Genomic DNA, 27,409 nt, shown 5'->3' with positions numbered 1-27,409 from the left:
GGGCATGTCTGTGCAGTAACCAAAACCCCTGGAAAGATCCAGAACGTTCCCAGTGCCCCTTCCCATTCACCCTGTGTTCTTATGTGTTATGGGTACTGTTATGTCTCTTTACAACTTCCCACGCCCACTACTTGTAATCCACACACAGTAATAACGATACGCCTTACTTCGAAATGGAAGGGAACACTAAGTGAACCCATCCTGATGGAAAAGTTAAACACGCCAAACCAAAGTTCCACAGAACATCACACACAAGAGCGAGTAGAGCCCATTGATACGTGTGGACCTTGTCCGAGATTTACCAGGAAACGTGGGAGCCCACGGCAGCGCCTCCCTGGTCACACCTGCTTGGAAAGGTGCCCCAACGGGCCGACCTGCTGATTCTGAGGTCAGCTCAGCGCGTTTCCAATGGGAATGGCGTCTTTTCTCTGGGCTAGGTTTCGGTGGCTCCTGGCAATGGGTTCTCCGTCCCTCCTGGGGGCAGAGCTCCCCAGGAGCTCCTGGCTCACGCGTGTGCTCTCCCACACGTGTCTGCAGGGACACGCAGAGACCGCGGTGTGGGCTTTCCCATGCGGAAGAGACAACAACCCCGAGGGGTCCTGTTCCCACGCAGAGCAAGTCCCCAGCCAGCACTCCCAGCCCACCGAGCCCACCCCACGAAAGCGTCCGGTTTAAGGTGGGGACAGCCTGTGCGCAAGAGTGTCAAGTAAATAAGTGGATGCAGAAATCGGAGCGGAGGCGGATGGCTGTACAGAGGAAGGGCGAGCTATGCGGGGGCCGGTGGGAGACCCACTGTCGCCTGAGTACCTGCTACGCGCCGGGCTACAGGTAACCGCACCCCAGCCTGCAGAGGGAGGCACCGCCGCACTTCTGTCTGTTCGGAAGAACACAGTCTGACACACGCAGAGACACACTCACATGGACACACGGAGACACACCCACATGCTCAGACACACACATTCACACAGACACACACACAGAGACACGCTCACACGGACACATGGAGACACACCCACATGCTCAGCATCTCCAGACACTCTCAGTTTCCCCCCACGGAAAACTCTGTCCTGGACCCTCACAAACTGTGAGTTCCTGCCTCCATCTGGAGTTCACACCACCAGACGGGAAACAAGTTGGCTGTGGAGCTCATCATTCGTCCTTTTTCTAAAAAGCAGGAGTTCATAACCCAATGCCCTGAGGAAGCTCTGAAGGCCAGAGGTCAGAAGAGACGGGGTGTCCCCCAACGCATCATCCCCACACAGCCTGGACACCACCCCGTGCACCTGCCCCAAGTATCCTGCAGGACTCTGCCGGCACACAGCCCTCCACACACCCGAGCACCAGGGTGAACACGACCCTGTGCTTGCACAACTGGGAGCCCATGGCCATCGGGGTCGGGGTCGGGGTCAGGGCAGGACCACAGCCAGGACTCAGACTAAGCCCCTCCGGGAAAACTGAGCCCACCACCATAATTTTTCAAAGGCACATGGAGCTCGTGGCAGAATCAGCCCAGGACGCAGGGCTCCTGCCACCTAGTGTGTTCACAAGTGTCCAGTTGTGACCATCAGGAGTCAGAGAAGCATAAGCAAGGAGCTGGGGGCCTGGCCTCGGTGGGGTGAGTTCCAGCCTTGGCAAAAGGGGCAAGCTGGCTTCGAGGAGGAGGAGGAGGCCATCGTTAAGGGCCACAAGGACTGAGGCGGAGGCTGCCGGCCTGGGGAGGGACCAGAGCAGGGGCTCCAGGCGGAGAACAGGAGGCGCAGGGGCGGTGGGGCAGGGTCTGCTTGCCGAGGATGGAGGGCGGGGGTGGAGGTGCGCGAGCACGCGACGCTGGGCTGCCGGGCAGCGTCTGGACCTGACCGTAGGCCGTGGAGCTGAGAACGCCCCTGCGGGCTGGGGTGGGCACTCAGCCCACGGGATGCACGGACGGACACACACAGTCGTCCCCCGGAACACCACTGCACTGGCATAGCCTGCTCCAGGCTCCCTGCCTCCCGTCCAAGGCTGTTTCCAGTCTGTGGCTCTGGGGAGGGCAGGACCCCGATGCCTGACGTTTTTCCCACCCCCTCCCAGCATCTCTCTCAGGTCCCACTCTGGCCGTGACGCACGTTGCTGTCTGGTCTGCAAGGCCATAGTCTTACGCATTTTTCAGAGCTCATAGTGTTGACATGTGATGTTGACCGAGACAGAGCAGAAGAAAGGGAGGCTCACTCTGGGGCCACAGCTCACAGGGTTGCCGCGTGAAGCTCTGGACAGAAGTCAGCTGTCTGGACTCCACAAACTGCCTTACAGATTTCATCCTCCCTTCCACCAACAACCCTCAGAACTGCTGGGAACGAATGATACAAACCTCCAATCGGATTAGCAGACCTCTGTTAGGAAGTGTCTTATTCAGGCTTTCCTACATGCCGTCATACACTGACTGTTCAGAAGCCAAAATGGCGGGCCGCAATGGCGCGTGGACGCGCTCTCCCTTCACGTGCGTGGAGAGCACACTGCAGAGCAGTTCCCTGCAGCCTCTGTGACTCCTGCCTGAGTGCTGGCCTGTGGCTGTGCTGCTGCGACCCAGTGCAGCTGCGGACTCGGGGCACCTGTCACAGGCAGGCATTATGTGAGGGATCTGAAACGTGCGCTCGGGAAATTCTACGTCTCCTTGTATCATCTGTGACAAAATGTCAAACTGAATGGAGACCCTTTCTCTTCCAGAGGAGCTTTCCTCCACAAAATCTGCTAAAGAGGACAGCGGGGAGTCGGGAGGGGCTACCCTTCTGTGTGCCCGGATGTGTCCCCCACCCCGAGCTCAACCCTGATGCAAAGCCCTTGACTAAGAAGCCGGGACATTATGAAGCAATTTCCAGGTCTGATGAGAAGGCAAGCATAGAAAATGTGAAAAGCCTTCCATTACGAACACCTACAAATGCTGGATAAAATACGTTTTTTTAAAAAAACATGTGCAACTGGGTTTGGGAGAGAGCCAGAAATGCCCAGGTGCCAAAAACTGAGAAGGGATTGAAAATCCCAGGGTGGGCAGGAGCGTTGGTAATGTGGCTGCTGTGGGGACGTGGGGCAGGTGGTTCCCACTGAGTCAGGAGGGAAGAGGCCTCCACCAGATGGCGAGTGGGAACATGATGTCTGCCTGGAGCCGGGACCCCTGAAGGACTATTCCCTAACTCTGCGTGAAAATATGAAATAGAGAAAAACTCTGCTCGTGAGCTCAGGAAACAGGGAAACCTGTCAGCCTCTGAGTTAAACAGAGTAAAAGGTTACTCCTTAAAATGTAAAGCAGGGCAATGCCTTAAATGCTTTGGAGCCAAAATTTATGTTGCCACAGGGTTCAAGAACTCCTAAGCTAAGAAATTAATATGATACTAGTACCATGCTGGTGATACCCTGGATGCAAGCAAAACAAGTGCAAAATGCTCTGGACGATCGACGGTGCCCTGCAGAGACAAGAAATCACACACACTCACACGGAATAATACTTTAAGAAAATTACAACACACAAGAGAAATATTCAACAGGGAGTAAGAGTCATCAGACACAAAATAATCAGGACCATTAGGACTTTAAGAACTTCACAAAATGGGATAGCAATCTTTAGGACTTCGCAAAATGGCATGGCAATCTTAAAAAAGCTGTAAGTGTATTTTGAATAAGTAAAGATATTGTAAAATCTTTGGAAATCCAAATAAAAGAAGACATTGTGAAAAAAGAACACAGAGACCTGGAAAAGAACCAAACAGTACCCCTAGAAATTAAAAATAGTCACTGAACTAAAAATCACAATAGACAGATCAAATAACATATTAGCATAAGCAACAAGAAAAAAACAGTGAACTGGAAGACAGATGTAAGGGAATCATCAGCATGCAGCAGAGAGGAATACAAAGATTCTGAAAATATGAAACCAGGGTTAAAAGACATAGAGCATAGAAGTTTCAACACATGCCTAACAAGAATTCCAGGAGAGATAAGAGAGGATGCTGTACAGTTAATAATCAAAGTAACAATGTCTAGAGATGTTTGAGAATTGAAAACATGAATCCTCAGATTCAAAGAGAAACTGCAAATACGATCTGTAAAAATAAATTTACCCCTCAACAACACAGCACACCATATTGAAGCTGAAGAACACCAGAGGCCGAGAAAAAGCCTTAAAATGGTTGAGGCAGTGTGTCGGTTTCATCTGTCCCACATCCGGTGTCTGGTGCGTGGCCATCCCCATAACCCTAGGAAGGGAATGCTCCCTCACCAGTGCGGTGAAGAGCAGGTGATAGGGACACAAGGGGGGGCAAGTACAACATGGACTCTCACCTATTCTTTCCTTTAAAGACAGTAAAAGCAGGGAAGTAAAAATGATCAATACGAACTCCTGTGTAATCTCAGTGACAGGTGGACATCTCTTAGGTTGTGTTCAGTCCTTTTATTCACTTTTAAATATATGTACTAATTAAAAGGTAAAGTACATTTTAAAAACTAGAAAAACAAGTTCCCAGTCAGACCTGCCAAAAATGGAACCGAAAGAAGAAAAAAAAATTTTTTTAAGTAGGCTCCACACCCAGTGTGGAACCCGACGTGGGACTTGAACTCAAGACCCTGAGATCAAGCACTGAGCTGAGATCAAGAGTCAGACACTCAACCAACTGAGCCCCCACGTGCCCCCAAAAGAAGATTTTTATAAATGAGGCTGTCACTGTAAGTGACTAAGAAAATCGACAAGACGTGTCTGGCTGTTATTCATCCTCCTTGTGTTTGCATTTTTATGGTGAGAGCTGTGTGCTGCAGGGGACACTGTCAAGTTATTTGCTTCGAGATGCTTAGTGAAGTGATTCTGGTAAGACGGCAGTCTATTTGGACAGCCAAATATTAAAACTTACTACAAAGCTCCTGTAATTATAACTCGACGGATAAGTCACTGGAGACAGAAAGACAAGAATCAGACTCAGACGTCGGTAAGGACTAAATATATGATGGAGTAGCCTTCTGAGTCCATGAGAAAACAATGGCTTATTCAGTAGAACATCAATGCCTCAGTAGTTAAGTATTATTGGAATAACGGGTTAACCGATCAGTAAAAAATTAAGTTAGCTCTCAGTCCTTGTCATACACAAAAGGAAATTATGGGTGAAATAAAAAGAAGGGAATTTTGGTCAGGATTTAGATAACGCGAGCATCTTCCATACAAGATTCCAGAAGCTGAAATCATGGAGAAAAAGACTGATCAGCTGGGATAAATGGAAATGACTGAGTTACGATGCCAATAAATGCCACGAAAATTGAGAAAAATAAAACTGGAATGCAGAACCTTTTGGCATCTTTTTGAAAGCTCTAAATACTAATTGGAAAGGAGGAGCAGCCCAAAAGAAAAAATGGTGAATTTACAAAGAAAGAAAGGCAACGAAAATAACGCACATCATTATAAGTAAAGCAAACTAAAACAGCAAATTGACTACCTACAATTTGTAAAATCTAAAGAAAGCATTTTGAATGATATTTTATGAGGTGGAGAAGCGGTACAAGGCATGGGCTTTTTGCCTGCTGGCTTGGTCATGGTCCAGGCTCGTACCGCTGTCACGTGGGGGTGGGGCATGTGGGAAAGAAGGCATGTATCGTGGGAGAGGTACGCACCTGTGTGACTCTTACAGGAAGCAACCAGCAGTAAAATTTAAAATAAAACTTTACACCTAAAATTAAAATACACGAATTTTTAAATAAATCCATGCTTCTAAGTATTTCTCCAAAGGAAATCATCCGATATGTGTAAAAAGAAAAAAAAAGCTACAAATACATTCTCCTCAATGTTGCTTATAAGAAGAAAGTATCACCAATAAACTTTGTATCCAACTGGTCGTGTAAGATTGAAGCACATCAATATGCCGAAATACTACGCAGCCCTTAATAAATCATGTTGCAAGTATGTATTTATTGACACGTTTAATATTAATGGCATATTCTTAAGTAAAAAAGCATGCTACTAAATGGTATATTGTGATGTGATATACAATTGTCTATATAGTAACACCTTCTATATACCAAAACTAGTATTAATTGTCCCTGGGTGCTTTTTTCCTCCTTTTATTTCAGGTCTGCCTTACTTAAATGTTCTGAATATCTCATTTTCTAATGAAAAATAAAAAGGAAAAGATTTGCAGGCAGATCCCAGCAATGTGAATTGGGAAGTAAATTATCACCTCTGATCTTTGGCTTTCTCATCTAGAAAAGGAAGATATCGCTTCCTCCTCCTGGGATCAGTAAGAGGTCAAATGAGACAGCCTTTTCTTCCTTCCAAAGATACTCGTTTTGTAACTGGCATGTGCCGGGCACTACGTCGGCTGGTGGAAATACAGCAGGACATAGAGCAGACCGAAACAAGACAAAACTGCCTTCGCAAGCTTATCTTCTAAGTGGGAAGATAGATAATGAGCAAAATAAACAAAACATGTTGTATAGGAGAGGTACAGTGTTATGGAGAAAAAGAGAAGAGGAAGAAAGAACAGGGCAGATGGGGGTTGCAATTTTAAATAAGATGGTCAGAGAAGTCCTCAGAGGAAAGGCTGCATTTGAATGAAGTCCCCAGATATGTATGAAACAAACCATGTGCCTACTTTCCTTCCATGAGGAGGATGTCAAGAGTCCAAGGTGGAGGGAACAGCTAGTGCAAAGGTCCTGGGGCAGAAGCATAAGTGGCATGTTTGGCTGGCTATGGAGGCACTTTATAAAATATGGTATGCAAAGAAATATGATGTGTTAGTATATTATCTCTGATATAATATTTAGCTCCAAAATGATTACTTTTTTTATCAAAATGTCTCTAAAAATATCTTCCGAACACTCAGGCATCACCTGTGTCCCATTTTAGGGTAACTATTAATAAGGAGTAGGAGGTCCCCTAACTTCCCCTCTCTCCACCTGAAATCATCTGCAGACCAGCCTCCTCCCTCTGACCTTCCAAGAAGAGGTGAGGCCCCGGACCAGATGATGGTGGTAGAATGGAGACATACAGACAGCATTTGGTGGGCTGGGGGGCAGGGAAGCCAAATGTTGCCTCCAGTACAAGAATCCCCCAGTTCATTTCTTACCCATGAATGTTTTTCCAACCCTCTCTCCATATACTCCCTGCATACACTTTCTATGTTCTGTTCTAATTTGTGTTAACTACTTGTTTTCACTCTAGCAATAAATCTGAATGCACATCCCGGATCCCATGTGTGGCCACCTGACAACTGGGTCGAGCTCTGTGATTTCCAAGCCTTATGTGCGTTTGCAATGGTGTTGAACTTTTGCTGCTGTGTTTCCCAAACTGGGCTCCATGGCTCAGTTTCAAGAGGGTAGAGTTCTAGGGTTCGAGAAACCCTGACCAAGGTGAAGATCCGTGTTGGTTCTCCCCAAGTCGGATAAAGCTACGCCTCTGGTCCTGGTCCCCACACTTTGGTGGCAAATACGGATCGTCTTGGACGTTGTCCTGTATTAGCTTCCTCCTGCTGCTGTAACACCACCCAGATCTGCCCTCTGAGAGTGCCAGAGGCCACAAGTCCACCGCGGGCTTCACGGGGCTAAAACCCGGGTATCAGCAGGGCGGCGTTCCTCCCAGGGGCTCTAGGGAACAATCCATTTCCTTGCAGTCTTCCTGGTTCCTGGACGCGGCTTCCTCGACTCTCGGCCCGTCCCTCCAACTCCAAAGCCAGCAGTTCCGTGGCTTCCCCCTCTGCTCCAGTGCTCAGGGCTCCCTCTGCAAGTCTCTTGCCTTCTCCTCCCCATTTACGGGCTGTTGGGATGACCCCCGGCCACCAGATGGCCAGGATAATACCCTTCTCGAGGTCCTATCTTCATCATGTCTGCAAAGCCCCTTCTGCCATGTAAGGTAATGTGGTCAGAGGTTCTGGGGACTGGCCCGTGGGCACACTTGGGGACTGTTCCTTGCTGGGCCTCCCACCGGGGCCTTGACCAGGGGCCTGAGTCCCCAGCCCCCTGAGCACGCGGAGGGAGGGAAGGCTCATGCTCTCCACTTTCTCATGCATACAGCAGACGTCCCTGGAAGCCCGCCGTCCTTCTCCGAAGGCAAATGCTTTGCCCTAATTGATAAAATACGACCTAAAATAGAGTGGGAACTTCTACTGACTGGCGACGAGGGGAATGAGGATATTGCTGGCGATGTGAAGAAGGACTGTCTTGGGCAGCAAGCCTGAAACCCATCCCAAACCCCGGAAACGTGGCCGGCCACGCGGCCTCGTCCCGCTCCCCATTCCTGGAGCTCACGGCACCCCTGACCCGAGCCGGGGGGCGTGGTGGCCCCTGGGAGAAGAGAGCCTCTCCCCTTCCCGAGGGGCCCAGGGGCCGGGCAGAAGCCGAGGCCCTTGTTAAGGGCAGTCCTCCGAGGATTTGCAGGTGGCTCCTGCCGCCAGCCCCCCCACGGCCCGCGGCGGCCACCACCTCCTTCCCGTTGGTGGCATGTGGCTGCAAGGCACATCCCATGACTCACAGTGTCGGCTCAAACCCGGGTCCCCCCTTCTCAGGCAACTCGCCACAGCACTTGTAAAATGTGGGGTAAACCCAGGCTCGGTTCCCAGCCCAGACATTCTAACTGGGCAAAGCCTGGACCTCCATATTCATGAAGATCCCAGGAGGCTCTGGGAGGGCTGGCGGCTGCTTGGGAATTCTGCACGAGTCACACCTTGGTGCCGATGACCCGCGGCTCTTCTTTAAATAATTCCTGATCGGCTCACGTGCTTGTCAAGTAGAGCCGCCTTCTCCTGGCGTGGAGAACACAGTCCCCTCCCTCAGCCTGGATCCGAGAGCTTCCCGGTGGCCAGGCCAGCAGCGGACTCAGCCCGAGCTCGCACGGGGACTGAATCATGGTCCTTCCTTCCTGGGGCCGCTGGAGAGTCAGGCCGTCCGCATCCCTGCAGAGCCTTGTGAGTCATGCGGGGGCCGTTCCTTCCCTCCCCCACCCGACAGCTCGCACGGAGCCACCCAGCCTGAGCCAGCCGCCGTGCCAGTCACAGGGCAACGCGATGATGGATGCCGTCCCACCCCTCTGGGGTCTCCCAGCCCAGCCGGAGAGGCAGACCAGCAGACAGGCTGTTAGCACAGAGCAGTACGTGCCCCGACGGCGATGGGGACGGAGAGGAAGAGCCCACAGCCCACTGCCCACACCCATTCTTTATCTATGCCCCCCACTCACTGCCCACCCACTGCCCACCCACCCACCGTCCACCCCACCCACTGCCCACCCTACTCAGTGTCCACCCCACCCACCGCTCACCCCACTCACTGTCCACCCCACCCTCTGTCCGCCCCACCCAGAGTCCCCTCACTGCCCACCCACTCACTGCCCACTCCACGTCCACTCCCTACCCCCCACACACTGAGGAATGACTTCCCACTTTCTCAGCTCCCTACGTCGCCTGTTCCTTGTGTCTCTGGGTGCACTTCTCTGCACTGCCGAAGCCCAATGGCTTCCACGACGCCTGGCACCCTTGGTACTCACAGGACCCCACCAATCCCTACCGGTCCGTTGACCATCTTGGTTTGTTTTCTCAGCTCTTCACCGAGGTCTCTTCGAGTAACCAGAACACTTGCATGTTTGGCTCCCTGCAGGAAACTTTCCGTCCTCGAAATCCCAGGGCGCACAGAGGCTCCATGCGGACGTCCCTGCCCATCAGGCGCGGCCTCCCGCGGCCTCCCCAGTGCAGAGCGGGAACCACGGAGGGAAGGACGCAGCAGACGGGACACACGCGGGGGAAGCCGCTCAAGGCAAAGGGGACGCTGGGGGCTCAGGCCAGGGGAAAGGCTGTCACGAGAGGTCTCATTAGTGGAGGGTACGCACTAACGAACCCCCAGAGCACCAGAAAAACCACGCAGTGAGCACATTCAACAGCTCACGCTCTCGGGATGGTATTCGACGATGCCCACGCGTATGGTCCACTTGGCGGGAGCTTTCTACTCTGGGTGAAGAAGGACACGTCAGCTGGTCGCAGCCATATGACCCTGGCCTTTCAGCCCATCCCACAGACTCCCTTAGCCTGAATTCCAAGATCACAAAGCAGTGATCTCCCGGAGCAGTGAACACATCGATCAGATTCACTTTCTTCCCCCTCAACTATGACACCAGCAGTTTACGGCTTACGCACAGGCTTTTGGTCATCGTGGGTCCCTCTGGGTGTATCACCAGCTGAGCTGTCCAACGGGCTAACAACTACTACATCCTCAGTGCGGTGACCACCCCCTGGTGCCGACCCCCACGAAGCCTGTCTCAGAGACTCACGGGCCCTCCTGGCGGGTTCTGATCCCAAGCCGGCAGGAGCCCACGCCCCGTGCGGGCTGCACCTGTCAGCAGGCTCTGCTGCGGCGACAAACAGGCCCCACACCCCAACAGTTTACTTCTTCTCCGAGTGCACGTCCACCGTGAGTAAGCCGGGGTCTGTGCTCCACATCGCCTTTGATCCGGGACTCAGACTGCGCGAGCGCACCTCCTAGAACTTTCACTATCACGGAGCAGAGGGGAAGGGAGAGCACGGTGAGGTACCCTCTAAGTCTTCAAGCTCCCCGACTGACTTCTCCAGCCAAGCAAGGCACGTAAGCAGGAACAGGCAACTCTGCGTGCGCCCAGAGAGCAAGAGTCAGAATATTTCCACACGGAGTCGATCACCACACGCATGTAGCTTATCACCTCTCGGACATAGCCGGTTCCTAGGTGCAGTATAATAATTTTAAACTATATATGTATTGGTCATTCAGATAACCAAAATATATATTTCTCAAATATACGTGCCTTCATCCACAGATCCTGAAAACGCTTCAGAGCCGTAAAGGTGAAATGGGTGTCTTATTACTGATGGTGACTTGCGACCCGCCCCGAGGGCTGGGGCCGGCTGCCGGGACGGCCAACCGCGTGTTTAGAAGGTGGGAACTTCTGGTCTCACCCCCGCCTCCAGGGAGGGGACAGTGGCTACAGCTGGAGTCACCGGCCAATGCCCTAGTCAGTCATGACCATGTAACGAAGCCGCCGTAAAACCCGAGAGGAGCGCTCTCCGGCCCTTTTCCAGAGAGCTTCCACGTCCGAGGAACCAGGACGTCTCCACGTTCCCCCACGCTGGGCCCCCAGCTCTGAGAGGACGAAGCCCCTTCGTTCGGGGCCCTGCCCTACACGCTTCTTCACTGGGCTGTTGATTCACAATGCGCAGCGTTCCTGTGAGCCGTTCCAGCAAACTGACCCTGAGGAGAAGGCGGCTGGAACCCCGATCTGCGGCCAGTTACCGATCTGAAGCACAGGTGGCAAGCCGGGGCTCACGACGGGGATGGGAAGTGGGGGTGTGTGGGGACCGTCCTGCGGGACTGAGCTCTGAGGCTGTGGGATCTGATGCTGTCTCCAGTCGCTACCGTCAGAAGTGAACTGAATGCAGGTGTCCGGGAACCGCGTGCTTGCGTGTGTGTGGGTGTGTGTGTGTGTGTGGAGGACCCCACCTTCCAGGCTGGAACTCTAAAAAGCCTCTTGAATAATTCCAACTACATTAAAGGTTCTCTTACAATGAGCCAGGCAGTGTCCTAGACTCCGGAGACACAGCACCAAATACATCCAAGCCCCGCCCTCCTATGGTTCACACGGTGGCGGAGCCGAGCCATCCATCAGTCATCGTTCAGCCAGAATAACTCCTCATCTCCTCGTCCACCAGCAAGGACCTGCGAAGCCCCCACTGACCCGCGGGGCACAGGGCTAGACTCGGGACACACAGGGCTGCCTCGTCAGGGTCCTCGGGGCTCGCGTTGTGGGGACACGGCTAGCCATGCAGGAGGAGCGGGTGCCAGGGAAACACTCGGAATCCAGAACGGGGTAACCGCAGGATTTTGTTTCAAACACTCAGAGAGGAAACATGCCATGTTCTAGAGAGCAGCCTTCAGGGGTCCTCCCGCTGAGTCCTGGGAGCCGCCCGCGGTTCCAGAAGGCGCTTCTGGAGTCACGCTAGGAGCGAGCAGGTTGCTCCCCGATCCCCAATCTGTTCCATATACTTAACTGTTGTGTAAGATTTAGTTTTAAAAGAGAAGGGGGGATTAATGATCTGATGTGCTCTCATTTCATCCGTGTGAAAAGCAACATGCAGGAGGGCTCAGTAACTGGTCAAGGTCATACGAGGGGCTCGAAGCGTTCCTGAGACGGGCCCCTCACCGCCCCCGCTTGTCTCTAAACGCTACAGCGCTCCTCCTTTTCCTTTTCCGTTTCTTTTTTTTTTTTTTTTTTTACTTTCAGTGGACACTGAGTCTGCAGGTAAGCTCCAAAATCTAGGATCCAAACGTCAGGGGGAAGCTCATCGGCGGGCCGTTAGCAACGGATCTGCCGAGGACTGTGGAAGCTGCTCCCAGCTGGCTTGCGAATGCCCACCAGCCCGGGTGGGAGCGGCGAGCAGGGCCTTCCCCTTCCCTCTCCTGGCCCTCACATGTCTGCCCTGCAGGCACAAAGCCATCCTTGCAACACTGGCTTCTGCTCCGCGTTTGTCAAGACTCGAGACAGGGCTGATTTCGGGAATCCTGCGGGAGAAAACCCCCAGACCGGCCCTGCGTGCTGTGGAGAGAGGCAGGACAGACAGCCGAGGCTCGGGGGAGCACAAATGCTTCGGAGGGAGAAGCAGAGAGTTAATAAATACAAAGGCTTTCAGAAGCTGGAAAGTCTCATCAACGTTGCCTCTAATACCAGCCAGGGAACCAGACATTATACACGTAAAGCTCGGAAAGAACATACCCCCAACAAGGAACTCAGTGTCTGTCTTCCGAGTATTAAGTGCTGTACCACGCTTCCTCACCAAACTCATCAGAAATGCAAATAAACTGTTGGGTCTCTTCTTTCCCTGGAAACTGGCATTTATGTTCACAGAGTCCCAGATCTGTACAAGCTCAGACACACACAATAAAAATCAGACTTTACTTACCAGACATTTAAGGTTTTCCCTCCAGGCTCCAGTAAGCTAAGAAAAATCTGTAAATCTGCTCTTCCTGCAGATTCGCCTCCCCCTCCCGCTCCACCCTCCTCCGCTACACGAGAAGAAAGCCCATTAACGGGGGCAGTGCCAGTCTCTCTACGGTGCCAGGCACCCTACCCGCTCTTACTCTCTCCTCTCACTACAACAGTGCTCGCAATACTGCAGCCAGGCTCTCAATGAGCCGGGGGCCCAGAGCTCATTCCAAAAGACATCTGTGGCCACAGCAGTCGGCTGGCTCCCACCTGCAGGGTAGGCTCCATTGATTCCAGAAATGGAAAGGAAGGGCCATTTACCGACCCTCTCCCTCCAGAGAGGTGACGGCAGCGGCTTGTCTGCTAGAGGAAGGGGTGCCTAATTGGCCCCATAAGCTGCTGCCAGAGTCCTGGCAACTCTTCACATCATGCCTAAAATCACAGCAGAACACCTACGAAGCTTCAGATCACAGCCGTGAGGGCAGCAGCAAAAACTCTGTCCCCCCCATTAACTCACCCCATCCACAGGAGAAACGGGGTGAAAGCTTTTTAAGATAGACCTCTATTGTTTACAGCAGAGGCTCTGGATTTTTCCCTCCCCGTGGGTCTTCACCAAACGTGTGCACAACAGTTTAAGGCAGCCACAGTCTCCCCAGCAAAACAGTGCTGACTGAGCGCTATTACAGGTCGGCTTCTCCAGCGCCACCGGAAGCCCCGGGCAGCCCGGGGAGCAGACGGACCATTACTCCGGCTGGATTTGCTCCCGCCAGGAATACTCGCAGTACTCGCTTCAGCGGGGACGGTGGAGCGGTAGGGACGCCGCGTGTGCATGAATCAGACAGCGTGAGAGCGCACACTCCCACCCCCCGGCCTGGCGGCTGTTTTCTGGCAGGTGAAGTTGAACACCCCCGTCTCCCCGGGAAGAACGATCCCGTTCCACCTCTACGTGACTGGAAATCTCAATTTAAGAATCGGATGCACTGGCCCGTCCACCTGGGGTTTGTCCAGCTTTCCGTCTTACTTTGCGCCTCTGATGTGTCAGGCTTTTTGCACACATAGCTCACATATTTAACCCTAAAAATATCGTTTTCTCGAAGCGAATTCTCAGCCGTGAAAACTTGCCCCAAACTGCATGGTCCCTTCCTGGATCCCTGATCTCACCACCAGGTTTGACCAAGCCCGGCCTGCCCCCCACCCCCACACCTTTTCCACCCAGCCCAGGGCGCAGCGCCAAGGGCCCCGCGCCCCGAGGCCCGCAGAGCTGGGAGCCCCGCGGAGGCAGGGAGGCGCGCCCGCCGGCCCGGACGGCCCCCCGCGCGCGGCGCCCCAGCCGCGGGCATTCGCGGACCCACGTCGCCCCGGCACACACACCCGCACGCGTGCGCCCCCGCCCCGCGCGTCCTGGGCTCTCCGAAGTTACCTCCGAGGCCCCCGCGGGGCTCCCGCTGCTCTCCGGCGGCGCTGCGCTCGGCCTCCAACGCCGCGCCTCGGGAAGGTTCCGAGCCCCCGGCCCGGCTCCCGGGACAGCCCGGGGTCCGCGCCCGGAGGTGGGGCGGCTGCAGCTCCCGCCGCCCGGCCGGGGGTCCGCCCTCAGCCACGCGGCGCCCACCGGGCTGCGGGTGGGGCCGGGGCGGGCGCGCGGCGGCCGGGGCAGGCGCGCGGGCTCCTCCGGGGCAGCGGGCGGCCGGCTCGGGCTCGCATGGCCCCGGGCGGCCCGGGTCCCGGTCTTTTGTCTCGGCCTGCGCGCCGCGTCACGGGCTGGGGGCAGAGAGCCGCGCGGGCCGGGCAGCCGGCGGCGGAGAGCCGGGCTCGTAGCTCGCGGTCGCCCGCCCGGGGCGCGCAGCAGGCGGGGCGCACGGGCGGGGACTGCGCGCACCCCGGGGACGGAGGGGCGGGCCCGGGGAGGGGCGCGGCTGGAGGCTGCGGCGGGCGGGAGCGGGCGTGGGAGCGCAGCCAGAGCTCGGGGACGGCGACGTCGCTCGGTCCCGGATCGCGGCTGCCGCGCTGGGGGAGAGCGAGCAGAGGCTGCGCGCTGGAGGCGGCCGGGCGGCGGGAGCCGCCAGCGGGGTTAGCGTCTCCCGGCCCCCCTGAGCTGAAGGTGACTGCGGCCCCCAGTGGCCGAGCCGGGGCGAACAGTGTCCTCGCCGCTCCTCCGGGGGCACTGGGCTCGCCCTCTCCGGGCCTCCGGCTCCGCAGTCTTTGGCAAGGCCGGGGCAAAGTGGTCCCTCCGCTCACTGATTTTCTCTCTTGGCGGGTCTCGGCTTAATTGGTACCCAGATTGGAGACTGGAGGTCATGTGACTACCCCCTCCCCAAACACGCACAAACACACACACTCAGACACACACACTCCCCAAGCCCAAGGAAACCCGGGTGGGTTTGCAGGAGTCAAATTGGACACATCGATTAGCACTGGCGGCCTTTGGCAAGCCACCCCGCGTGCTGCAGTGGGGCCGAGACGCCGCAGCTGTGGCCGTGCCACCATTGACACAGACCTGGCCCTGCGGCTGGGGAAGTTCAAGACACAGCACCGCTGTCCAGAAAAGCACAAAAAAGTCGTTTCAGGCCCAGGGGATCCCATTTCAAAAGGAAAGCAATCCTGCCCCCCACACCAAGTCTCAGTACCTCCTCGGGGCCAGGGCCCTCTCCCTGGGCTGCAGTCAGTGGCTTCCCCCCTCCAGCACAGGCAAGACGCCCTGCTACCTGTGGTCTGACCGCGGCCAGGGGGGCGGGGGGGGGGAGGGAGGGGACACGGATCTCCGTCCCAGCCTCCCTGGGGCGCTGCCCCTGGATATGGCTGGCAGCAGCACTGCTTGAAAGTGAATCTGCTAATAAATGGACACTTTAAATAATGCCTGATCCCAGTGATACGTGTGGACAGCTTGATTGCTCCCAGAGCTCCTCTCTGCTTGAGTTTTTAAATTTATTTGCCTTTAGTATCTTTTCGCCAAGCAGGTGCAAACGCCGAGGGCGGAGAGAACAAAAGGACTTGACCACCAAGATGGGAGTCAGGGGTGTGCCACTCCTTCCCCCTCACTCACGGACTCGAAATTCGTAAATAGTACTACCTCTGTCTTTTGTCTGGATCTGGTTTGTGACAAAGTAAGGCATAAACCCAGAGAATAAAGGGTGTCAGGGTGAGGAGTCTGCTGGCAGCTAAAGAGATCTGGAGACTCCCCGGGGCTTCTACCCTTTGCCTTCAGGGGACAGGTTATTTGAGACCTCAGCAAAATACAGATGGATTTCTCCCCAGATGGCCCCCGGAGCACGCAGACAGAAGTCCGAGGTGTCTGCCGTCCCCCGGCTCTAAGTTGCTTTCTTACTCTCCCCACGGTTTCTCCACCAAGTACCACCGCAGAGGCTCTGGAGGAAAAACCAGAACTTCCTGAAGCTCAGAATGAGCTGAAATCTGTTTTCCTTCTTAGAGATCTGGAGACTCCCCGGTTCTACGGTGCCCCTCCCAGACCCCCGCGGCCCAGCTCGTAGCACCACTCACACACGGCAAGAACCCCGTGTGCGGGAAGTTGAGTAGCCCTGAATTCGGACTCTGAAGATGACTGTAGACATCTGCTCAATGGTCTGAACCACCGAGTGAAGACAGACGAATCGCCCAGCCGGTCCCCAGTCCTTCAGCGCTGGAAATGCTGCGTTTGCTCCTGTTCACTGTTTGGGCCGAAACACACGATGGTTTCCATCGTGCAGGATCCGAGCTTGACTGTGAAGCCCTGGCACGTCTGTGCAGGTCCGTGTGACCCACTCTCAGTAACATGTCCCATTCGATGACATGTAGTCCGGCAGCCAAAAGAGAGGGACTGGTCGTCAATCCTTTGTCTCTGTTTCTCAGGGACAGCAGCATCCTCTCTCTCTTCATTATTCCTTCACACCTCAGCTGCTCAGAGCCTGTCTCTCCGGGACCTCCCCGCCCCCACATCTCTGTCTCTCTCCCTTCCCCTCTGCTTGACTAGATCTCCGTGTTCGCTGTCCCCCCTCCAGAGGGCAAGGGGCACACTGGTCAGGATCAGAATTCCCTTCAGTGACAGGTAGGGAGAAGGCTGTGTGGGTGTTCAACACTTGCTGGTCCATCATAACCAGGCCTCCTCCGGGCCCGTCTGGGCCTCCTGGAGCGTCGGCAAAGGTGCTGGGCGTAGCGCAGCAGACGGACGGCTCCCGCCTCCAGCTCCCCCGCCAACTGTCCGGGTGCGCTTGACACATCTTCGGAACCTCTGCCGACCTCGGTCACGCCATCTAGAACTGGGGCAGGAACCTTCACAGGGTCGTTGGGAAGACTGAGTAACTGCACAGTTTAAGTCTCATGACAGCCATTCAGCAGGTGTTTGTGGCTTTTTAAGACGACGGGGAAAGGGAAGGGAGGGGAAGGGAAGGGAAGGGGGAAGGAAAGAAAGAAAGAAAGAAAGAAAGAAAGAAAGAAAGAAAGAAAGAAAGAAAGAAAGAAAGAAAGGAAGGAAGGAAGGAAGGAAGGAAGGAAGGAAGGAAGAGAAAGAAGAGAAAGAAAGAAAGAAAGAAAGAAAGAAAGAAAGAAAGAAAGAAAGAAAGAAAAAGAAAGAAAGAAAGAAAGAAAGACAAAGAAAGAAAGAAAGAAAGAAAGAAAGAAAGAAAGAAAGAAAGATAGATGGGAGGGAGGGAAGGGGAAGGAAGGAAGGAAGGAAGGAAGGAAGGAAGGAAGGAAGGAAGGAAAAGAAAGAAGAAGGGAGGGAGGGAAAGATGAAGGGAAGAGGGAGGAAGGAGGGAGGGAGGGAGGGAATGAGGATGTGGAAATGGAGGGAGGAAGGGGGAGGGAAGGGAAGGAGGAGGAACGAGGGAGGACGGAGGGAGGGAATGAGGATATGCATCTCGGGCACCCAAATAACAGCTTTGCTGTACAACGAACAAGGCTTGGAACCTGCCCTCCTCTGGGCTGGAGCCTGAGCCGCAATGTCCTTTTGGGGGAAGTGTGGCTCTGCTGGCCTGACACAGCGGTGGGCAGCTCCAACGACAGTCATGGCTGTCCACGAATCCCTATCCGGCTGCTCCCTGCATCCCAGGCTGTCCCCTGCGAGGGAGCACTTTCTGGACCCCAACCTAGGCAACCTCGCTTGTCCAGACTCCTGTCCGAGCACTTCCAGAGATCTATATCAAGCAGAAATAAACATCAGAGATCATTTCAGATGCTGGTTTTCAAACCGTAGGAGAACAGCGGCCTCTACCCCCGACTTCCCAAGGAAAGCCTTTTTGATATCCTCTCTGTTCCTGGGGGAATTTCATCAGTGCAGGGATATGGGGTACAGTAATAGGCTTCTGGGACAAATTTGGGGTGAGAGCCACCCCGAATCCCTAACCACTCAGCTGTGGATTAATTTCGCGGGCACAGGCTGCCGTAGCAAACTGCCGGTCATGAAAATAAGCCCCGGAAGGAGCTGGAAACTGGTCCGTCGTGCTGTGATTCGGGACCAGATCTGAACCCAGAACTGAGCTCTTGTGAATTCTCGCTCAAGGCCCATGCAGCTCTGTTCCAGAAATGCCGTATAGTGGGGGAGCGGCCCTGGATGAGGCTGGAGACTAGGGGCCTCTTTGGGCCTAGGTGGGTCCGGCAGCCTATGGTCACCTGCAGAAGGCCGGGCCCCGGGCTGGACACGTCCCCGGCCGGATGTGAACCCTTGGTTTCTACTCTTTGCTCTGCACATGGCCTTTCCCAGGCAGACGCTGCCACGGTGACATGTGGGCAGGTGCAGTGGGCATTCATTATGTCGTGGCTGCCCAGAGTCTAAATTTTCTTATTTTGGAGAAAGCTGCCGTTTGAAACTTCAATGTCCCCCCTCCTCTGGAACCCTGGCAGAGTCTGAAGCCAAAGAACGTGCTGCCAGGTCGGAAAGCATCCCAACGCGAGTGGCGGCAGCGTCCAGGGCCCAACGTGGGAACAGCAGTGTCCTCAGGGAGTCCTTCCTGTGGTGTGACCTTGACTGTGATCCCAGCCCCTCCCCACCAGTGTTGCCGGTGCACTTTCCAAGCCTGACTCTCCAGCCTTCCTGCTGACTCAGTCAGCTCCCGGGATGCTGCCAGTACATTCCCTTGGTGTCTCTGTAGACCGGAGCCAGGGTCTGAGGCTGGCAGCCCAGGGTCCTGACTGGCAGTGAGAGGCTGGTTTTCCACACTCGCATATTCTCACGCCCTGGAAATCCTGGACAGGAGACGAGGGTGAGACCTAGCTCAGAGTGTCCGGTCACCAGACCTGAACTCTCCAGGCAACGGCCACGTCAGGGAGCCCCTCTCCTTGCTCTGCAGGTGCAAGCCGTGGTGGACGACGCGAAAGCTGCAGGTGACAGGGGGTCCGGTCCCGCCTCCCTCCCCCAGGCCCTGGCACCTGGCCACGGTGCTGGACCCTCGGGGCCTGACTTCCTCACCCGCGCAGAAGGAGCGTGCATCAGGTTGTCCCTAGAGACCTGTCCCGCCCTGGCCTGGTGGTCAGGATCCCGGGATGCAAGCAGGAGAGTCCGCAGACAACACGTGAGCTCCTGGCCCCCGCCTCTCAACGAGTGGGGCTCTGGGATGCGTGGCTGGAGGACAGCCGTGGGGGAGAACGCGGGGAGGGAGAAGGGGCTTCGTCCCCGCTCTGAGCTCTTCCATGTCATCGTGAGACGTGGGAGAGGAGTGAGGCGCACACCTGGGACCAGGGGAGTGGGGAAGTCCGCAAGTCCTGGGCATTGCGGTTTGGGGGACACCGTTCATCTGAATTCCCTGCTGTTCTGCACTTTGTTGCAGAAAAACCGTGACTCGTCTTTGAGACCGTGACTCCGCAGCCATGCGCACAGGAGTCATCGATGGCACTGCTCACGTTAGAAGATGAGCGTGAGTCCCGACAGAAGTAACTAGACCTTCCGATTTCTCTCACCGGCACACAAGCGACTCGGGAAGCACACGGAGGGGAGTCCGTGGAGCCGGACCCCTGACACAGCGCCTGGACCATAGCAGGGGCTCAGGTGACGTCCAGCCCTTGGGTGTCCTTGCAAACACTGCGTAACACGAATCTTTTCTAAGCAAGTCCTGTCTGCGTCTCCCCGCACTTCACCCGGGGCGGCTCCCAGCCCAAGCTTGACCTTAAGGTCCCAACATCCACATGGTGCCCCGGAGCGTGGGTCTGGTTTACGTGCGCGTCTTCTGCCGTCACCGGACAGACGGGAGGACCAGGCCTCAGCCTGTAAAGGAAAGGACCTCGCCGAGGCCGTTCAGAAAGTGGGCATTCTCTCCCGCTGATCTAACACGTCCCCTCGAGACCGAAGTTGGAACAGGCGGTGGACCCCCGTTCAGGCGAGGCGCCGACGGGACCGCGCTGACAACAGATGAAGCTCGGGGGAGGACGGCGTTTACAGTACGCCTGGGCCCCGCCCGGAGGTTGCCGGCGCTGGGGGCTGTCGGGCGACCGGAGAAGGCTGGCCTCTCATTCTGAGATCCCAGTGTTTCCCTGCTGCTCTCTGCATCCCTGAGAACAACAAAAGTATTTTTAGGGTTGGCAAATGGGCATGCCTGCGGGCTTCTACCGAAATAACCCTCTCCTTCATCATGTCAGGGATGTCGGGCTACCGGACAACCTGAATCATCCAGAATTATCTACCAGCTAAGCAGAAGACGGGCCGCTTTGTAGCACCGGATCCCAGGAGGAACGCGTCTGCTCACTCCGTGGAAACGCCAGGGCCGCGATGCGCCAGGCCCTGTGAGCGGCGCCTGAATGCAGAGACGTCGCCAAGCGCTGATACACGGGAAGAACTTACTAGACGCCAGGCGTAGGTTCGAGACGCAGCTTGCTTAAGCTTTACAAAAATCCTATAAGGCAGGTCATGCTGCTGTTCCCATTTCACAGACAGGAAATCGGGGCTCAGAGAGGTGTAGTTACTTCTCTGCGATCACACAGCCAGTAAGAGCGGGAGCAGGGGCTGCCCCAGGGAGTGGCGCTGGGCTCCAAAGGCTCAGTGTCCATGGGAAGGACAGGTGCCCAGAAAGTCCTTCTAGCTCAGGGTGCCCAGCGAGTGCAGGATGGCCCGGGGACACCCACGAGGCCAGGCCATCCAAGGGTCACAGGTGTGTCACGTGTTTATGGTTCATACAATGTACAAAACGTAACAATATCCAACAGATACCAACCAGTTGGAGGCACCTGTCTTCCCAGTTCCTCCAGAGACAGACTATATAAAAGTGGATCAGGATTTCTTTTGCAAAACAGCAACATTCTACACGCATTACCTTACGCACTAATTTTTTTCACCATCAACAAGATACTTTGGGGGTCACTCCATACCAGTGTTTTAAGTCTGCTTACTCCTTATTTCAGGTAAACTTTTTATACTGAGGTATATGTAGATTTGCGTGTAGTTGGCCTGTTCCATTTATGGCTGCATAATATTCCACTGTACAAATTACCGTAATTAGTTAATGAGTCTCCATGAATGGGTACGTAGGTAATAGCAAAGTTTTGCTATTATAAACATTAATGCAATCAGTATACCTCGTCCCTGTTACCACACACACTTAAGAGCAAACATCTGTAGGATAAATCCTTAGAAGAAGAACCAATGAGTCCAAATGTATACGTAACTTTATTGATATTAAAAATTTACTCTCCAGTGAGGTTATACCAATACACACTCCCAACAGGTCAGAAAAAGTTATCTGCACAATTTCCATTTTTTGGACAATTTGACAATTTGGTGTAAAACAAAAATGCAATATCTGTTCATTTCTATGAAAAAGTTTTTAAACATTCCCAGATCCAAAAAATAACCTCTCTTAGGCTTTCCTGTTACCTTAGGACACATCTTACAGGTGCAGGGACTGAGCTGAGATCAAGGTACAGGTGCAGGGACCCAGCTGAGATCAAGGTCCGACACTCAGATGCTCACACAGTCCAAGCTCTGGCGGCCGGACCTGCGGTGCTGAGCGCGGCTCTGGGGAAGGGGTGGGGGAGGCCGGCTGGTGCTCCAGGCTTGGGGGCGTGCTCCTGGCTGGGGGGCGCTCGTGGCTGGGGGCGCTCGCGGCTGGGGGGGCTCCTGGCTGGGGGGCGCACTCCTGGCTGGGGGGTGCTCGTGGCTGGGGGCGCGCTCCTGGCTGGGGGGCACGCCTGGCTGGGGGGTGCTCGTGGCTGGGGGGCGCTCGTGGCTGGGGGGCGCTTGTGGCTGGGGCGCACTCCTGGCTGGGGGCGCTCGTGGCTGAGGGGACGGCACTGCCTCTGTAGGCTGGCTGTAAAAGCAGCATGGAAAACTATTTTCCTTTCATTTTGTTTTTATTTTGGTTTTGTCTTTTCTCATAAAAGCAAAAATCCTCTTTAGGTTTTCCCAGTTTGAGAAAACAAGTAAGAAGGCACGTCTTTCATAAACCCAAAGGGGGGGTCATGCCAACTTTTGCAAAATGGGGGGAGACCTGCGTAGCTTCGTGACTTGATTATCAGCTTTAAATCATGGCGTTTCGTAGTGAAGAGAAGGGCCATATGCGCCCCAATGTTCATAGCAGCAATGTCCACAATAGCTAAATCGTGGAAGGAGCCGAGATGCCCTTCAACAGATGACTGGATTAAGAAGTTGTGGTCCATATATACGATGGAATATTACTCAGCTATCAGAAAGAACGAGTTCTCAACATTTGCTACAACATGGACAGCACTGGAGGAGATAATGCTAAGTGAAATAAGTCAAGCAGAGAAAGACAACTATCATATGATTTCTCTCATCTATGGAACATAAGAACTAGGAAGATCGGTAGGGGAAGGAAGGGATAAAGAAAGGGGGGTAATCAGAAGGGGGAATGAATTATGAGAGACTATGGACTATGAGAAACAAACTGAGGGCTTCAGAGGGGAGGGGGGTGGGGGAATGGGATGGACCGGTGATGGGTAGTAAGGAGGGCACGTATTGCATGGTGCACTGGGTGTTATACGCAACTAATGAATCATCGAACTTTACATCAGAAACCAGGGATGTACTATATGGTGACTAACATAATATAATAAAAAATCATTAAAATAAATAAATAAATAAATAAATAAATAAATAAATAAATAAATCATGTCGTTTACCCCAATCCTGTCTCCAACTCGCAGGTTTTATCAGAAACATAATATGCGTGTCACCAGGGTGCGTCACCCTCAGCCTAATCCTCCCACTGACTCTGGTCATCACCCTGCAGTCCAATAAATTGATTTATTTCACCCCTTGTTGTGCTGGTTCATAGTGACTCCATTCATCTCTCGTGGAGAGAAAACTCATCTTCCAGAAGTCTCTCTAAGGATGCTTCCTGGAAACCATACACCCTGTATTCGCGAATATTAAATACTTTTCTCTTGCCTTCCACTAAGCACTAGCTTCAAGTATTGCCTACGAAATCTGCAGGCATTTTCTCTCTCGAAGCATCTTCCTGGCATTGCTCTGCTGCCTTTTAGAATCAGTCATTTTCTTGAAGGAGTCTCGGCCGGCTGGTACTTTTTCTTTTCATAAATGATTTGATCTTTTTGTCTGGCTGTTCAAATGATCCTTCTTTCCTTCTTTTTTTCCTCCCTTTTTCCCTCCTTCCCTCACTCTCCCTCCATCCCTCCCTACCTACCCCCCTCCCTTCTTTCTCTCCCACTAATTTATTTTGATTTTACTGTGTGAATGTATTAGTTTAAACAAAATGGAAAAAAAATACCCAGAAAACAATAATAGGTCGTTCACAGTGAAGAGTCCGAGAAATGCCCAGCCTCCTGGGGGGAGCTCCATGAGGCAGGGGAGGAGGGATGGGGGCCCCAACTCAGGATGCTAAAACCAGGGGAGGGAAAGGCTAAGAGCCAAGTGTGCAATGTGGTCCAATATCAGAGAGGGGAGTGTGCCAGTCCGACCCAGCTGGGGACCACAGACAGAGTCCGCAAGCAGGCTTCGGAGGCAGGGGCTAGAACAGTAGCGGTCAGCCGGGGTCAGCAGCCAAGAGAGGCCGTGCTGCCCAGGGGTGGCCTCAGCCTGTCCGCTCTCGGTCTGTGAGTGCCAACTGTAGTGGGTTCAAGGGGCGGGTTAGGGATGAGCAGGGCAGCGGACAACCTCCCCCTGCCTCTGAGGCAATCAGGGGCATTGGACGGAAAAATTAAATATGAACACCGTACAGTGCAATCCAAAGGTCGTGTACCGTCCCTGTTCCACGACCCCAGGAGTGCCTTCTCCCCCCGCAGAGTTCCCAGTGAACCCAGGTCCCAGGCGTCACCAGCAAACGCCCGTTGGTGCGCGTGGCTCCTGGCGCTGAGCTGCACACAGAAGGTTCACGGCGGGCTCACAGGCACCAGCCAGCGTCCTCCGCGGGGAGCCCGGCTCCAAACGCCCAGAATACTGGAAGGGGAGACGCCACGGGTAGCTCACAGCCGGGCCTCCTGCTTGTCTCCTTGTGGGTCTCTTTTACCCTCCCTCTTGCAGATAATACCAATACCAGTAAGTAAGGACAGTTTTAGAGTCACCGAGATTTGCAGGGATGCACAAAGACTGCCCCGCACCCCAGACTCGACCTCGGCTACTGTTGACGCCTTACGCTGATTCGGCTCATGTCACACGAAATGAGCTTCTACTGATGCGTCCTTATCAACTGTGGTCAGCTAGCGTCGTCCAGGATTCTGTCTTTGGACCCACTGCCTTGATCTGTCCCAGGATCCCATCTGGACCCTGCGTCACATTTCTTCGCCGTGTCCTCTTGGGGCTCCTCTGGGCTGAGACGGCTTCTCAGACCTCCCTTGTTTGGGGTGACCTTGACAGTTGGAGGAGTGCAGATCAGGAATACTGTGAACTGTCCCTCAGTGGGGGTTAGCTGCTCTTTCCCTCCCAGCTAGACTAGGGTTCTGGGCTTGGGGGAGGACGTCACAGAAGTGAAGTGCCCTTCCCGTTGCATCAGAACACGGGGACGTATCATCCTCATGGCTCATGGCCGCTGCTGCTACTTTGGGCACCTGCCGCGGTCACATCCGTCACGTTTGTCCACGGCAAAATCCCCCCGTGTTCCCCCATTTCTGAACTCTAGTCCTTGGAAGGTCACCACGTGCAGCCCACACTTTGACTTCCTCTAACAAAGGAAATTGTCTATTCTCCCCACTGATTTATTACTCAGTCATACATGGATGTCATTTGGGCTCCCGGGTATGTATCTGTGCTTCGGTAAGAGTCCACCACTACCTGGCTTGCTTTCTGGCACAACCGTCCCAGCTTCGGCCACCGGCAGCTCCTCGGTGGGGCCCACGGATCTGTGGGAGTGTAAATTCCTCCATCGCAGGAATAAGTACACACAATGTCTCGTGGCCACGCGGAAAATTCACCGAGCTTCCCCGTCCACCTTCCCCCCCACGTCCCCGACCACCACCGGTGTGCACGTCCTTACACACGTATGTACGTGCATTACCGCCCGTATACGGCACTGACACACGGACACATACGGATACACCTGTACGTATGCACGCACGTGTGCACACAGGTACATACATCAGGAAGAAAGTACTTTATTTTCAAACAGGTGCTTGCCTAGTAATAATAGTTACATTTACATGACACGTTGCACGCCACGAAATGCCTGAAGAGCTCTCGGTCAGCTCGTCTCACACTGAAAACACCCCTGGAGACACTTGTTCACCAAGACAAAGTACTTCTGCGACACCTGACACTGTCAGCGTCTCCTTTTAGTTTACTTGCTAATAGAACTGGATGTATGAATATCTTCCGTGAAAAATAAATTCGACATATCTTAGTTGGGGTAGAGAGGACCTCTCCGCTTCGACCTACTGAGCCAAACATGTGATGAGTGTTTCCACCAGGCGTCCTTTCCAGAGACAAGGCTGGCGAAAGCAGCCCACCCCAGCCCACCCCAGCCGGGCACCCCATATTCATAGCACTTCCCTGAGCACTCCCCACTCTCCTCCGCGGACCAGGTTGTGTGAGACCATTCCACGCGGACCCCATCCCTCCTCTTTCAGCTACTACAGGTCCTCACGAGCAGTCCGTGCCCGGGGGACACACGGGTACGGGGTGGGCAGCCCACTGAAAACCAACCAGAACATTCCTCCGTAGGTGTTCAAAAACATTTTGTTTCCAATTTTCATCACCTAGGCTTCAACATCAAATGAGCAGTTGTTTCCTTTCCCGTTATAATGTATTTGTGACTTCCAGTTTAATTAAAACCATCTTTTAAAAGCTATCTTGTAAAAATTATTCTTAATTACACAATTAATATGCAAATATTCATGCTCGATTCTTTTTTTTTCTTTCCTACTAGCATCTTCCTGACTCCTGCTGGAGTGTATCCTGTAGCTATTCTTTCCGGAGTCTATGGGAGGCTAATTGGTCTGAGTTCTTAGAAAAATGCCTGCATTTCACTCTCCCTGTTTGGATGAGGAGGTCTGGATAGAACATTCTAGCACCAAACAAGTCCCCTCCGCCCCCAGCACCTTACAGTCTTTCTCTCTCACCCGGTGCTGCTGGGGTAAATTTGATTCTCATTCATACACAAATATTCTATCTTTATTTTCTGGGAGTTCTAGAAATTTCTCTCTAAATCCTTTGCAGCTTTGACATTTCGCTACCACCTGACCAGCTGGGGTTGGGGTCTCGCTTGTGAATTCGCCTTTCAGTCTGAGCATGAACGTCTGTCCGCAGCTGTAGGAAGCACCGAGCCTTCGTGTCTTCCAGATCCTGCCCCCTCCCCACCTCATTCTATACATTCTCCACTTCTAAAGCTGCCACCAGGTGGGTTTTTCACCTCCGCGTTGATCTTCACGTCCCTGAATGTCTCCCTTCCGTGCTCTCTTCCTCCCTTCTCTGCGGCCGGAGAGAACTCCCAGTTCAGCCTTACGGTCACTCATTCACGCCTCTATGCTTTTCACCCTCCTGTTCAACTCATTTTATCTTAGCGTTTTGCTACGATTAACAAGGTCCTTGTTACAAATTTCTTTCTTGTGTCCTAAGTGCACCTGCTCTTGGGGGGGGGGATCGGAGGCTGTGGACACACAGAGGAGCCCCTGCGGGGGTCGGGCTGCGCGGCACCACCGGCCGGCGGAAAGGCACAGGTGCGCCGGCCGGATCCCAGGGCGCCCAGGGCCCAGCTGAAGGTTGGCCCCACCGGAGAGTGGTCTCCCCTTTGGTTTCAATGTCAGTGGAAACTATTTTGAGTCACGTGGCTTCTGAGACTTGTAGGGCTGCAGGAGCACCCCCACCCCCGCCCCCTGGACCCGCTTGGCTAGTTAATGCCACTTTATCAGCCAGTCTCACACTGTTCAGCTCAGTGCTGTCCAAATACCACCCAGAGCAGGGCCGCTCTGCCTCCGAGCTCCCGACCAGCCTGTCCCCACGTACGGCCCATCCCCACAGGGCTGAGGACCAAGGTCTAAAGCAGAAGAGTCACACCACAACCAAAGCCACAGCCTGGCCAGGGGTCACTCTAGGACTACTGTCTCCCTTTGTTTGAACCGACGGTCTCCTTCGCAGGGGGTGGC

The 27,409-nt window shown here is 54.1% G+C and overlaps 1 protein-coding gene across 1 annotated transcript in view; it reads right to left on the bottom strand.

The window, feature by feature from the left end:
- Positions 1-14,702, bottom strand: part of MINAR1 (membrane integral NOTCH2 associated receptor 1) — a 28,126-nt gene extending 13,424 nt beyond the window's left edge. The window contains exon 1 of the mRNA XM_087856576.1: positions 14,361-14,702. The gene's annotated coding sequence lies outside the window, so the exon portion shown is untranslated. The remainder of the gene's footprint in view (positions 1-14,360) is intronic.
- Positions 14,703-27,409: the final 12,707 nt, after the last annotated feature.

This window comes from Ursus americanus, chromosome 28 (genome assembly GCF_024610735.1).
Source record: "Ursus americanus isolate L20-20 chromosome 28, mUrsAme1.1.p, whole genome shotgun sequence".
NCBI lineage: Eukaryota > Metazoa > Chordata > Mammalia > Carnivora > Ursidae > Ursus > Ursus americanus.
Note: the sequence above shows the minus strand (reverse complement) of the source record. Positions and strands in the feature narration are given on the sequence as shown.